General features: G+C 46.6%; 1 protein-coding gene across 6 annotated transcripts in view; it reads right to left on the reverse strand.

The window, feature by feature from the left end:
• Nucleotides 1-15,732, reverse strand: part of SMPD3 (sphingomyelin phosphodiesterase 3) — a 1,004,685-nt gene that overhangs the window by 438,329 nt on the left and 550,624 nt on the right. Inside the window, exon 1 of one of the 6 annotated variants that reach the window (XM_085639467.1) lies at nucleotides 3,168-3,365. The exons of the other annotated variants lie outside the window; for them this stretch is intronic. The gene's annotated coding sequence lies outside the window, so the exon portion shown is untranslated. Of the gene's footprint in view, nucleotides 1-3,167; nucleotides 3,366-15,732 lie in introns of those variants that run through there. 6 annotated transcript variants of the gene reach the window in all.

Below are 15,732 nucleotides of genomic sequence, written 5' to 3' on the forward strand. Positions count from 1 at the left end.
GGCTTGAATACACACTTTTCGATTTTGATATACATTTATATATTCAATCAAGAAAAAGCTTTTAATTTAGTAGCCTGGGATGCACACTGGAGACCTACTTATGAGTAGCTGGAGAGCTACCAGAAGCTCACCAGCTACTCGGTGGAGATGCCTGCCTTATACGATCCCATTGCGTCTAAGCTAGCCTCGCTGGCAGTGCAATGCATGTGAGCCAATGCCTGTATGCCCCAATCATAGTGCCGGAACTGATCAGCCATGGACACGTGTCCCTGTCAGCCTGGGCGGTGCTACAGCAAAGCAGGCTGGGAGTAGTATGAACATTTAAATTGGGTCAGCTGCGCAGTCCTGCCAAGTACCCCACTTTTGTGTGACGAGATCTCGGGCCCATGAAGCAATGCAGATAAGTCATGAGAATGCGTTCATCCAACTTATGACACCAGGCAGGTCTTTATGTCGCCTCCTTTCTGTTAAATCTGTCAAAAAGATGTGTAAATATTTGGAAACATTAACCTCGCTTCTCACGGAGATCCACCAGTGGTTATGTCACACATCCTAGGCCACAAAGTAAAACACTGAACGTTCTGATCTGCTTTAATACCTCCTGTCCCATAGAGACCACTGAAACCTTAGCATCTCATTCATTTATAATTATATTTCCAACGACAGATATACCAATAGTCTCAGGTTGTGTTTCCATTGTTACAGTATAAGCTTGCCGCAGAGTCATGTGTCGGCAATGACCCAACATAGTCTTTATACATTTTCATGTTCTAGTTAGACATTTGCACCGTGTAAATCAACTTTTGACTTAGCTTTACACTTCTTAAATAAAAAACTACAAAGTGAAGCTAGATTGTCCATCTCTAAAAGGACATGAGTGCGAATGCCAGTGGTTGTATACTTGGGGTATAGCCAGCATGGCAGGAGAAGTGGTGAAAACTATGTAAAATATCTTGCCAGTTTTTGGGGCACAGAATGGTCAGTCATCACACGGGCACAGGAAAGATGAGTTGGGAGCAAATTATGCTTTAGTAAGTACAGTGAACAAGTACCACTGGCCAAAGTCTTGTAGGAAGAAAAGGTTACTTTTTGGGGGTCAGAAGAAGTCATAGGTATTTAAGGGTTTTTGCGAAGTGGCAGATATAGCACCAAACGGCCAGTCAGTTTCCAGCACATTCTGGAGTGTACATTTAAGTTTATTGATTATGGTACATAAGATGAGCACAGGAGACTATACGTAAATTTGAAACACAATTAACAGTCCCCCTTGCGTACACAGTAAAGTCTACTTTGTATGCTAAGTGGGTGCTTCCGCAAAGTAGGATGTACTGCAGTTTGAGTACCTTTCGATTCAGGATAGGGCGTAGTTGAAGAGCCACCTCCACTCCCTAAGGACAGAAAGGTGCGGATACAGCCGAGTTCCTTCTCGGATGGGTGTTACAGACTGTGCCATAGACAGCCAAAGAGATATTGCTCTTGTGCGCTGTTCACAATTTAGTAGAGCAAGTAGGACCTCATCAGATGCTGATATCACTCCGTTCAGAGTAAGACCCAGCATGTGTTCCTTTCCAACTATTCTGAGCCCTACAGTGGAGTTAGCGTGTGTTGTGCAGGAATTGCTTTGACACTGACCTAGTTAAATTTAAGTGGAGAAACATAAAATGATGCTCCGAGATACCAAGTTGACCTTATAAGCCGATCCTACTAAGGAAAAGTACATCATCAGGTGGCATGCTCCATATCTAAGTTCGCCAACATTACATATATGGTGCTAACTATAACTGGCTGCATGCCTCCAATATTTACAATGCTGTTCCATCTGCACCTCATCAATAAAGTATATTAAAGCAGAAACACTACCATCAATAGTTCCCTAAAGCACAATCATAGAGAAAATCCAAACAAAGCATTGTAAAACAACTTTTTGACCCATTTAATCATAGTGTTCCTGTAAATAAAAATACATTTTTAATTTAGGAACGCTAGTACAGTTTTGTAAGACCTGCAGCTACTACAAGTCTAGCCTTCATGGAAGACTGTGGATCTATCTGCAAAATCAAATTTGATGGATAGGATACATGCAACATACAAAATGTTAATACACCTTATCCACATAAATCGTAAAGATTCTCACAGATTTAAAATTGCTAGAATGTTTACATATTTACATTTAGGCATTTTGAGTCCTTTAATATACCACTGCACTGCCTGTCATGTATAGCTAAGTTCACATTATGTGGCTTTAAAGAGATGGCTTTTGCAATAGTGGTCGGTCCTGTCGAGGACGAAGGGATGAGGTACATAAAAGGCACCTATGTGAAAAAATTGCTCTATTTTAAATGTACACATATTATAAATATGAGTTTCATATTGCGCTTTTAATTGTTGAATCTGGTGGCAGGCAGGTTTTGAAGTAGGGTGAGAAATATAAACCAATACAGAATGTATTTATCCTTGTGTGCACAACGGCTGAAAACACTGATTTGGTAATAGTCTTTTTTTATATAACCCTGTTTTTGAATAACAGCTGAATCAATTTATCCACACATTTAGGAATACTACGTCGTAATGCACAATTGAACAACATTTTTGCAAAAATTGCTGTGACTACCGTCTCATCCAACTCTTTCTCTCCAACTAACACATGCTCTCTAGTTTTTTTTCTGATTTGCTGCATCCGGTTGTTCAGTGACACCAGGATTATTAGAGCCCCTATATTTTGGTGAGCTGAAGCCACTGCCCAGCACCCCCAGTAGGAAAAATGTTCAAAGCCCACTGTCTGTGCATCCTCTTCCAGGACGTTTTCCAGCATTTCCACATCACTACCCTAACCCAGACCTATGTCCTGCAGTCTGTTGCTTTGTGAGGACAGAAACTCTTCGCACAAATACTTCAAGTAAAAGAAGTCACTCGGAGATAACCAAATACCTCACTAGACACTGTGGAACACAGGAAAATGTAGTGTCATTTGGTTAGGTTTTGGGCAGAAATGCTTCTACAAAACCACACCGGAGTGAAATAAAGAGGTTTGAAAGAAGCGGCAGGATGGCATTGTGGCAGGTTGTAAACAATACTGCCTTTACCCGGTTTACCATAAAAAGCTGCCGCTCGTGAGCAGCAAAGCATCGCCACAGTGTGGGCTGAACTGGGGTCAGAGCCTTACTCACCAGAACGTCCGACGCCCGCGAGCCTGGCAGGGCAGCACAGATGCACGCGCAGGGGGGACCCTCAGTCAGCTAGAGAAGGAAACACGCCCTCTGAAAACCACGAACCGCAAGCCGTTCCTTCCCCAATCCGCCCGCCCAGGTGTCTGGTCACAGGAGGGGTGAAGCAGGTACAAAACCCCAGGAGCCGTCCCTGGAAAAGGAACACCCTGCCGTGCGCATGGGTCCAGGCGCGCTACCGTCAGTCAGGCCGACACGACCGCGCAACAGGAATGCAAGTGCTTCTGCCAGGCTGCGGAGGAATCTAATGCCATGGCTGGGAAATATTCAGCAGAACTGGCGGAGGGGGAGGGGCGTGGCAATCTGCTCTGGCTTCCCCATCGCTCCTTCCACCAGCAGTTCATCTTCGCCCGCAGAAATGTCACCTGCAGTCCCTGCTCAGCCGTACATGTACACCAGCTCGTACATACCGGGCAGATTGACTGAGTTTTGGAGTAACGCAGCACAACAACCACAGTTGCTGTGATGGGTTGCCTCAAATTGGTAGAGGAAGACAGTGTCATATCCACTAAAATATAGCACTGTTTTCCTCTCCCCAGCACTGGCACAATTCAGGTTGCTGTCTGCCAACCCACACACCTTTATACTGCAGTGCAAAGGTATTTGCGTTCTGTCAAGTGTAGGCTTTGTACTGGAAGTGGAGTCTTCCACTAAAAAAAAATATATATTTTCACTACTTTGTACGTATGCTGTACCCTGCAACACCCAAGGAATATTGGAAAAAGGTTGAGGTGATAAAAAGTAGCTCCACTAATTTGCCTGTATCAAGCAAGCATACGTTTTGGTGGAAATCCATGCCTATAAATGTTTGTGCTTAGGGATTTGCATCAAGACCCATGGGTAGTTGCACTGGAATGTCCATGTACCACCATGGTACGCCCTGTTGAAGCAAAGTAATGCTATATGCTATTTCGCATTACTGTAGGCAACCTTCCAGTGCAACTCATGATTTGCATGTTAAAGGAAATGCCATAACGCTCTGTGCTGAGTTTGCCTCACTTTTGTCATGCAAACCCAGCACAAAATATAAGTAGACCTGGGACTCTGTGTTTATGAAATGGGATTATAGGTGTTTGAGCACTTACAATTTTAACAGATAGTGGATCGGACGACCCAAAAGGAAGGATCTTTTTGACCACCACCAGGTACAGTAATTGTCAAAGAAGGGAACAACCTAACCAGTTTACATTTTGTTATCTTTTTTCTCCAATTAAAGAATACAAAATAAAAGCATCAAAGCTCAAAATCTGATCATATTTGAAGTAGCGACTCTAAGCACAATACGTCTACTAAAGCTCTAGTATATGATACAAACTGTACCCAGGGCCTGTAAGTTAAATATCACTAAAAGACTGTAGCACATATTATGCCAAAACTAAAGCGACAATACAAAACATGACTGCAGGCCTGCCACAAACCCTTTTGTCAGCCCTGAATCTACCCTTTAAATATTTATAAGTCAGTCACCCCTAAGTTAGCCTTAAATGCCTATAAGGCATGGTGCATGGTATTTAAGAGTATGACATGTAAAACAGTAAAATAAAACATGTCCTTACAGTGAGAAGGCCTAAAAAGCTATTTTCACTCTAACAGTGTTAGCTGTTCCATAGGAAAGAATTGGGAGTTACTGTTAAAATGAAATAATGTTATCTCCACCTAAGAACCAGGTAAAAAGTTACTTCTTGGACTTTAAAAAAAACCCCACTTATTACAAATCCAATTCATTGGCAAAGTCTGATTTGAAACAAATATTTTGCAAACGGTATTTTTTAAAAGTTACCTTTATCCTGCCTAACTCCTCCAGAAGCTCATTTGCCTGAGCTTCCAACTGTACCCCAGAAGCTGAATTCCATTGACTAGTTGTAACTAGTCAATGGACTGTAGGGTAGAGGAGTTGGCCTAACGGCTAGGGCGCTCGACCTCGGACCTGGGGAGCTGGGTTCGAGTCTCGGTAATGACGCTGAACATCCTGTGATTCTGGGCAAATCACTTAATGTCCCTGTGCCTAAAAAAAAGTGACTCCCAGAGCTAACCCAAAATGCTTGTATGTGGGGGAGTTTCCTGTTCATCTAAAAGGGTCACCATCTGAGCAGTGCCAGGAACGTAATTATCTTCAAAGGGGCCTGCCTTGTCACAGGCACATGTAGCTCACACCTGGGCTTACCCCTCTATTGTCAGGCTAACCTGCCAGGCACCAATCCCAGTGGAAGAGAAGCTGAGAATGGCAAGGTCCTGTTACCTTGGTTTTATTTATAGAGGGGCACTGTAGGTGTGTGTGCAATTGGGTACACAGGAACTGCTGCACAAGTTGCTAGGACTGCCACTGGGGACTTTTTCTGTATTAGTGAGGCAGGGGTCAGGAGCCACACCATGCGAGAGGCTGGAGCCAGACATAAAAGTGGTACCCCCGGGCCTTCTTCAGAACTCCTCTGGACCTGTGGAAGACAGATAAAGGACTGCACCTGCTGCTGTGACCTGTTAAGGAGACTCCTAGGGTCAATTAGCAGATCTAATGTTAAGCTTCAGGGACACAAAAAATTTACAAGAAGAATTTTTTCTGAGAGAGCACATCTGACCAGCTACAAATGAGCATGTCCTGGACCCTGCTGATGGCTTCTACTGAAGTGGATCCTGACCTCTAAGTGATGTCCCTAATGTCCTGGGGGTCTTAGATATGTGGAAGAAAATACTCCTCATGTGAAACCCTAAAACCTAGTACTTAGAAACGTTTTCAAAGATTTATGCATAGGGAACAGACGGAAGACCAGGACCAACTTGCCAAGCGGTTCCACCGAAGGTGCATTGCCAGTGGGCCTGACTTGGCTGCTGCTCCAGCTATGTTCTTCTACTGAAACGTAAATTCAATTCAGAAGCCCCGACCAGCATCTGACAACATCAAACCCTCTATGAAAAACAATGGGAGAGAAAGGGTTTTATTGGGGGGTACTCCTATTCCCCTTGGACAAATATTTGGCAAACAAAAGAAGGAGCGCGCCCTCTGAGGTCAAATGATACCTCCAGGTTAAAGAGAGGTGTACTGAAAGGGACAATCCTTTAGTTTGGTTAAAGACCCCTCACTCACCAACCTAGTTGGTGACATGCTTCATCATCGGGGTCCCACCCAGAGGCCGAGTGCCATCTGGGTGTGCTGCGACACCTGATTACAGTGGAGCTGGTGTTATTTGTGTGTGCAAGTGATTGTAGTGTTTTAAAATTTGGTCAAGTTTTTAACTCTGTAAAAAATTATTTAATCATAGAGCACTTGATCAATGTTAAAAGAGTAAATGGGGATACCCTATAGGGTTAAATTGGCCCGTGGTATCTAGCAATAAAGTGTAAAGTGAGTGAAAAAAATATATATATGTGGTTGGTCATATATATAAAAAGGTCTACATGTTTCAACCCTGGTGGAAAAAGTCTCCAGGTTTTCTTCAGGACCGGATGTGATGGTGCTAACCAGGGTGGTATACACGCGCTAAGGTGTACCCTGCCCTTGGTTAGGAGTAAAAAATTCCTACTGAAAATCCAGTGGGAATAAGCTGGTAATGCGGGGAGAAAGTGCCTCGAGAATGTCGAGAGCACGGACAGAAAATTCACCTTCAATATAGTGAATAGGTAGATCAGCTATTTCGCCTACAACCGTGTCCCGCCACCGCGTCCCGAGAAATGCCCGGGATGCTCTCGGGACGCGGTGGCGGGACACGGTTGTAGGCGAAATAGCTGATCTACCTATTCACTATATTGAAGGTGAATTTTCTGTCCGTGCTCTCGACATTCTCGAGGCACTTTCTCCCCGCATTACCAGCTTATTCCCACTGGATTTTCAGTAGGAATTTTTTACTCCTAACCAAGGGCAGGGTACACCTTAGCGCGTGTATACCACCCTGGTTAGCACCATCATATCCGGTCCTGAAGAAAACCTGGAGACTTTTTCCACCAGGGTTGAAACATGTAGACCTTTTTATATATATGACCAACCACATATATATATTTTTTTCACTCACTTTACACTTTATTGCTAGATACCACGGGCCAATTTAACCCTATAGGGTATCCCCATTTACTCTTTTAACATTGATCAAGTGCTCTATGATTAAATAATTTTTTACAGAGTTAAAAACTTGACCAAATTTTAAAACACTACAATCACTTGCACACACAAATAACACCAGCTCCACTGTAATCAGGTGTCGCAGCACACCCAGATGGCACTCGGCCTCTGGGTGGGACCCCGATGATGAAGCATGTCACCAACTAGGTTGGTGAGTGAGGGGTCTTTAACCAAACTAAAGGATTGTCCCTTTCAGTACACCTCTCTTTAACCTGGAGGTATCATTTGACCTCAGAGGGCGCGCTCCTTCTTTTGTTTGCCAAACATCAAACCCTCTCCAGCTACAGCCTGCAGCCTTGCTCAGCTAAAGGAATCTGACTTCCATCAAAGAGACTGAGTCTGAAAGTAGAATTCTCCACTAAACCCAATGCTAAGCAGCAGCCAATCGACATCGATGGCATCCTGGGTGCAAACTCCTGACTTTTACTGCTTTGACCTTTTTCTGTCTTCGTCGATGGCTCCACTGAGACCTCATCTTTCACCAATCTGTCGTAGCTGACCCAGACTTCAGATCCAGCCTGCTGGCTTGCCCTGCTGAGGGTCTACCTTCTGAGAACATTTCTAAGACAGAATGTAACTGACCAGGACCAACCTGGGACTCATATCTGACCCGTGCTCAGTCGGCCTTAAACCATACCGTTGTCATGGTCTCGAACAACCAGCAGTTGGCGCTCTGTGTTTTTGTTTGTGCTAAAATTTTATTCAAACTTTAAAATTTCACATCCCCAGTCCCCTTATTGGATTTTTGTCAATTTGGCATAATTTTGTTCAATAAAATATTTCCTAATTTTATAAATTGGAGTGGAATTTCTATTGTTTTTGTGTTTTTAACTATTTTGGTACTTTTAATTGCCTTTACATTTTCTTAAATTCAGTCTGTCTCCTTTGTGCCATAGCTGCCAGGGGTTGAGCTCAGGTTTAAATTACTGAAACCTTTATTGGACCTAACAAGAATAGTGATACTATTACTTGTGGTGGTCTACCATCCACCCCAACTAATCCACTTTCTCCCATAAACTCACTGACTTTAAGACCAGTTCCTATTCTTTTACTTAGGTGGACTTGTCCCTATTGTGATCTTGTGGCTCTGTGTACCAATCTGAGAATGCAATTTAAATGCCTTATCGAGCCACCTACATTATTTCTCTTTCAGCTCACCACATGATGAATCCCAATAGAATAGACCAAGTTTGTTCTCTACTCCTCAAATAAACTAGTTCTCAACTATATTTGTATATCACATGTATTTTAATCATAAGCCTTTCGTTGTATGCTCCTTCTCTTAAAACATTGCCCTTTTTTAAGTTATCAGTTCTAGTCACTGCTTTTGAGCATCGGGATGCTTCGGCCGAAGCAGCTGAATGCTTAACAAATGCACCTGATAGACTGAGTATTCTGTTTCTTCACTCTTCTTCATAGGTGATATTTATTGCTTGACTTTCCTCCTCTAAAATCACAACTTTCTCTTTCTTTCTTTTCCATTAGTTCAGTGCCTCTTGTTTCCTGTACTGCAGTACCTTACTCTTTGATGCCTGTTTACAGTACGGGTGGGTAACTAACATAATTCTTTGTAGTGTAATCACGTGGAACTACCTGAGAATTCCATGAGGTTATGTTTGAATTATATGAGAAAAGTAATTATGCCTTTAGCATGCAAGGATGCATTTTGCACAAAGAAATAACACAAAATGCAACAGAACATGAACATAGTGCACGAAAAGCCACTGGCGCCCACTAAATAACTGTTGAAGTAGGATTTCATCCCAACTTACTACTCGCATTTAGTGCCATTTTCTTAGAGCAAAGTGCACTCTTGCACCGAAAATAGATGCAAGGATGCATTTTTCAATAAGAAACGGCTCTAAATGTAGAAGAACATGGATAGCGAGGGCCAGCGGATGCTTGCTCTCTCTAAATATGCTCTAAATATGGTTTTTTACCCCTCCCAAAATTACTCTTAGTTATGCAAGCAGGAGTGATTGTGTAAATACCGGTAATTCTGCGCCAAAGAGTAACACGCAGTTACCTAAATTACTCCGAATTCTCCAGCGTAATTGAAATTCTGGCCAGGCCTAGTTTTCAGGCTCTTCCCTGCATTTTCTTTTTTCAGTTACACTTGCTTTCTTTTGATTGCAGATTATTTCGGGGCCTTTAATGTATGTTATACGTACGCCTGCCTGCACAAAGACATCAGGAGCCTTTCAACAGCTGTTCAACCATGTACGGTGTGACAACACAGAACCTGAGACCTGCCACCACGTGATAGTCGGTCTTCTGTAGCACGAAGCGACTCTCTTAAAGTATATTTAGCATTTTACAAATTGCCTTTCAATAATAATAATCTAGAAAACCCCAGCTGGTGATTTAGGGCCCAATGTACCAATATTAGGAATACAAATTTCCTAATTCCGATTATGTCCAAATCTCAATTAGAAAATCTATTTTCCTCATATATGAACCTTTTTTTTTCCAAATAGCGATACCTAGCAGGTCGCAAATCGACCTACCTCAGGAATGGTAATGAGGTAGGTCGCAATTTGCGAACCATTGGGATTCGGAGCCGTCATGGGGATGGTGGCCTGCTGGGTACAGCAGACTACCATGTCTGTGACTGATTTTAAATGAAAAACACTTTTTTTCTTTGAAATGCAGCCTGTTTTAGAATTTGGCCATTTGCAAATGGAAATAGGTTTGACAATCTGGCTCATACTGCCTGGAAAATGGTAGCTGCGCAATTGCCTCAACAGTTATTGCATGTTTCTTTCAGCTGTGTTAACTTAGGTTTCTGAGTTGCAATTTAATTGAAAACATTTATGTGATGTGGCATAGTCGCATCGCAGCTTGGCTTTTGAGTAGGGACTACGATATAACATGGCAAAACCTTAGCGTTATGCTGGATTTATGAACATAGCGCATATAGGCCATAAGCAAGCTCTCACAGAAACCGTGCCTCATTAATATTCACGATGTCAAATGTAATCTGTAAATGCTTATTGAACGTATGTTGCAGGACAGTAGATCTCCACTATTTGAAAGAGGCGGACTGCAATATCAAACAAGCATTTGCAATGCAATAGGTCTCGCATTTGCAAGAGTTTGAGCTATTGGCATTGTAAATGACTATGCCTTTTATTTATGTGTTTTGAAAACACGCACTTTGTACAGATAGTCCTTGCTTACGAGATGCAAGGCTGGCAGTAAAATTGGTGCAGTTATTGCCAGCCTTGCTTTTCGTAAGCAAAGGCTATAAGTACAGAGTGCATGTTTACGCCCCTCTTGCAAGTTTTCAAAACACATAAATAAAAGGCATTGTCATTTACAATGCGAATAGCTCAAAATCTCGCAAAAGGGAGAGCTATTGCATTGCAAATGCTTGTTTTTTTGTTTTTTTGCTGTGATTGCCACCTCTTATTTTACTTTTTCAAGTATCCCATTTGTATCTGTAACGTGTAAGTTTGTAAATCTCCTCACGTAACGTACTTGATTCAATTGTAAAGCGCTCTTGACACCTTTGGGTACAGTCTGCGCTATATAAAATTGCATAAATAAATAAGTTACTAAGGGCACCCGACACACCAATTTCACCGACGTCAGGAGGACGGGTCAGAGTCAGTGTGCCCAATTACTACTGAGTGTGAGTTAGTTTTTTTTTTTTTTTTTTTTTTTAAAACCTTTATTCGTATAATTCAGATACACTGCTATTCAGCCGACAACCCGGAGGTTCGGCAGCTCCTCAATCGACACGTGCAGTCATCTACAGCTCTCATACAGGATAAAAACAAAGGTTCCAATTTTTAAAAATGAACACAACAAGCAAGGCAATACACATCATAAGTTCGCGTCAGCTCCCAGCGAGGGGGCGGCCCCATTTCCAACATCAGTTCAAGCCACCGATTGAGAGGAGGAGGGAGAAGCAGAGGCGCTAACATTCTAGCAGAGGTGCATCAGAAATACCCAAGTCGGACGCGAGGCTAGGGGGAAAGCTGCTCCTCTAGTGGTTCAGTGGCAGGAGGCAAACATATGTACCCCCTATACTGGTTCCAACCTCCCCATACCTTATGCCATTTCTTGGGCCTCCCCCGCGCACTATACACCGTTTTCTCCAGGAACATGCACCAGTCCATGTTGTCCTTCCAAGCATCCAGGGTGGGAGTGCTAGGGGATCCCCACAATCTTGCAATATCTCGCTTAGCCACCATATTCCCTAGGGTCACCCATTGAGTCTGCACCGCGTCGTAGTCTGTAGGACCCCACACATTCAAGAGACAGTGCCGCGCCTCTGGGTGCAATACAATGCCCGTGACCTCCTGCATAACAACGTGAATCCGCTTCCATAGTTCCGCAATCACACCACACTCCCATATAATGTGCAGAAAGGTGCCCACCATCCCGCAGCCCCTCTTACACAGCCCGTCCTCGGAAAAACCCATATGGACCAATCGGGGCCCAGTGACATAGACTCTGTGGAGTATCTTAAGCTGGACAAGCCGCAACCTGGCGGGGATTGCGACCTCCTTAGGAGAGGAGACCGCGTACTGCCAATCCTCATCGTCCAGCTCAAGGCCGTCTCTAGTCCACTGGTCCCGCACCCCCAGGAGGAGATTGGTCCGAACGTTCACAAGCTTTTTGTAAATTAGGGAGATTGTGCTCTCCGGCATATGGCCGTCCAGGATCCGGTCCTCCAATGGAGAGGACTCAGGCACCTTTTCCCCCTGAACGAGGACCGACTGCAGCGCATGGCGCACCTGCGCATACCGGAAGTATTCCGTGCCCTCAAGCGCATATTCCGACCGCAGCTCATCGAACGACTTAATCCGCCCCTTGGTCAGCATGTCCCCCACCCTGGAGATGCCAATCAGATCCCATTTGTCGAATCCCTTAGAGTGCCAGAGGTTCCCCAACATGTCCGAGTCATACAACGGAGTGGCGAGGGTGAGCCTATCCCTCCATCCCAGGGAGTTCGTGACTGTCTTCCACACGTGCACCGCCACCCCGGTCGGCCCTGTGAGGGACCCAGCCGGTGGCTTCGAATAAAGTGCTCTATAATAGCCACCACCCCGCAGCAACCACCGGTCCATAGCAAAGCCAGGGCCAAGCGCCGGACCGTAGACTCCATGATTGATCGCGCTCAGTTGGGAGGCCCAATAGTATCTCCGGATGTCGGGAAGCGCGATACCCCCGTCGTACCAAGGGAGAGTTAATTTTGCTATCGCTATACGCGGGCGGCCGTCCCACAGCAGCGAACGCTGCAGACTCTCAACCTCCCGAAAGTAGCTGGCCGGAACCAGCTCCTGGGTGTTCTGCAGGACATAGAGAAAACGGGGAAGAGACATCATTTTGAATAGCACCGCACGGCCAAGGAGGGAAAGCGGCAGCCGCCGCCAGCCCGCCACGTCCCGCCGCAGGCGCGCCAACGGAGGGAGCAGGTTCCTCTCATACCGCACCGTTGGGTCGGCAGAGATATAAATCCCAAGATACAGGAAACCCTCCCGGGCAATCTGGATCGGGCAATTCCGCGGGGGAACCGGGACGTCCCCACACAGGGCATACAGATATGACTTACCCCAATTAATGGTTAGCCCCGAGTTTCTCCCGAAGGAAGTCAATATGTCGCAAACAACTATAAGGGACTTCCGGGGTGAAGTAAGATAGAGCAGAATATCGTCGGCATAGAGGGAAATGCGGTCTTCGTGATCAGGGGACCATCGAATCCCCCTCACGTCTGGGTGCCATCGTATCCAGGCCACCAGCGGCTCAAGGGCGAGAGCGAACAACAGCGGCGATAGAGGACAACCCTGCCTGGTACCCCTCCCCAGATCGAAGGGACGGGACGCCCTACCGTTAACTGCGACTTTGGCGAGAGGTCCTTCGTATAATAGCCTTACCCAGCCCACAAATCCGGGCCCGAAGCCGAATTTCGCAAGCGCAGCCCACAGGTATGCCCACTCCACCGTGTCAAATGCCATCGTTGCGTCGAGCGCAGCCACCATGGCCGGCTCCCGCATAGTCACCACCCTTGCGATCACTCCACGGATGCGCCTAAGATTCAACGCGGTATTACGATGCGGGATGAAGCCAGATTGGTCAGGGTGGATCAGATCCCCGACCACCCTGACCAGCCGGTTTGCGAGGATTTTGGCAAGGATCTTCGGCTCAGCATTAAGGAGCGAGATCGGCCTGTATGAGCTGCACCGGTTCCTGGGCTTGCCATCTTTATGGATGACCACGATCGTTGCCAGGCGCTGGTCAAGTGGGAGGCAGCCCATCTCCCGCGCCTCCACGAACATAGCCCGCAAATGCGGAGCGATCTTGTCCGGTCGGAGTTTGTAAAGCTCAATTGGCAGGCCATTCGGACCCGAGGCCTTGCCCGGGCGCAAAGAGCGGATAGCCCCCGCAATCTCGTCGACTGTGATGTCACCATCAAGATCGTCTCTGTCTATGTCGGAGAGGCAAGGCAGGGCAAGATCGCGCAGGAGCTCACATGAATCCTCCACTGGCCTGTCAGACACGGAGGTATAGACCGTGTGGAAGTAATCCGCAAAGCACTGGACTATGCTGTCCGGCTCCGTGACCATGACGCCATCCTCCGTCACAAGGTCCGGCACAACACGATTGGCCCGCTCCTTTTTATCTAGCCACGCGATCAATTTCCCGGCCTTGTCCCCGACGTCGTACAGACGGCCCCGCTGTTCCCTACTCAGGGCTTTGGCCGCATCCGTCACGAGGGCCCTGTACTCCGATTGTTTAAGGCTCAACTTGTGCAGCGCCTCCGACGTGACCTCCCCTTCCAGAGCCAACTCTAGATCCGCGATCTCCGCCTCAAGCTGGGCGACCTCCGCGTCTCTACGACGCTTGGCCGCTGTTATCAAGGAGAGGGCCTCACCCCTAATCACTGTTTTGAACGCTTCCCACAAGGACACCGCCGACGTGACCGAACCAAGGTTTTCTTGAAAGTAACGGTCGACCGCCTTCAATACCGCACTACGAGTCGCAGGGTCCCTGAAGTACCACGGGTTAATTGGGGCCACCCTACCACCCACTCCTCTGCCGACATCCATACAGATCCACACCGGGGAATGGTCAGAAATACCTCGTGCCATGTGCCTGGCCTCAGAGACGAAGGAGGCGTATGCAGCTAGGGTAAGGACATAATCAATTCTAGAGAGACTGCCATGCGCCCCTGAGTGGAAAGTATATTGTCGTTGTGTGGGATGCAACAGTCGCCAACAGTCAACCAGCCCAAGGGTATCTATAAAATCAGGTAGCCACTTCTGAGCCCCCCCCGAACTCCTCTGCGGGTGTCTGTCGAGCAGGCCAGAGCCAACCGCATTGAAGTCGCCACCCACCACCAACATTCCTTCTGGGAGATCCAACAATGTCCTCTCTAAGTCCGCTAGTGTAGAGGGCTGCAATGCAGGGGGGACATAAACCGACACCAGGACCAGGGTCCTGCCCTCCCACCGCCCCGCTACTGCCGCAAAGCGTCCCCTATCGTCAACGGTAGTGGAGTCAACCTCGAATGGCAGAGAGGACCTGACTAGTATTCCCGCTCCTCTAGAACCCGAGGAAAACCCGGAATGTGCAACAAATTTATAGCCTTTACGATTGAGTGCATAGCACGTGTTACCAATCAAGTGCGTCTCTTGCAATAAGACAATATCAGGGGTACATCGCTTCAGAAATTGCAGGACAATCCCACGCTTTATACGATCCTCCAAGCCATTTACATTCCAACTGAGTATTTTTAGGCCCCTACCCCCCATCCCAACATGTAAGGAGACCACCACCCCCCGCGTGGAACCAGACCCGAGTCACAGAAGCTTGCATCTTTACGCCTTGCATAACAAAAAACAACAACAACCCCAACAACAACCCACATCCACCCCCCACCCTGCACCCCTGCGTAAGCTCTAAAGTGCCCCCCAACTTGCAGTGTGCCTGTCGCCCCTTAAAACTACTAATCTACGAAAAGAACCCCAGAGGAGGAAAAGGCTCCCCTACTGCCCCCGCTACCCCCCGGATTATCAACCTCCCGGAGGAACCGGAGTCCTAGTACTTAAGTCCTGGCTCAGTGTTCATCCCCACCACCATCTGCGCCACCGGAGCGTTCCACGCCAGTCCGTCCTTGGGGCAATGTGTCCAGCCAGTCTCCGACCATGTCAGGAGACTCAAAAAAGAAAGTCCGCTCTTCGAACACCACCCGCAACCTGGCCGGGAAGAGCATGGCATATTTTAGTACCATCTCACGTAGTCTTCTCTTGACCGCCAGGAAGCCTTGCCGTTGCTTCTGCACCATCTGGGTAAAGTCCGGATAGAAACTTACAGTAGTGTTCTGGAATGGCAGCGGGCCGGCCACCCGCGATGCTTGCAGAATGGCATCTCGGTCCCTGAAGTTAA

Source organism: Triturus cristatus, chromosome 12, assembly GCF_964204655.1.
Source record: "Triturus cristatus chromosome 12, aTriCri1.1, whole genome shotgun sequence".
Classification (NCBI taxonomy): domain Eukaryota; kingdom Metazoa; phylum Chordata; class Amphibia; order Caudata; family Salamandridae; genus Triturus; species Triturus cristatus.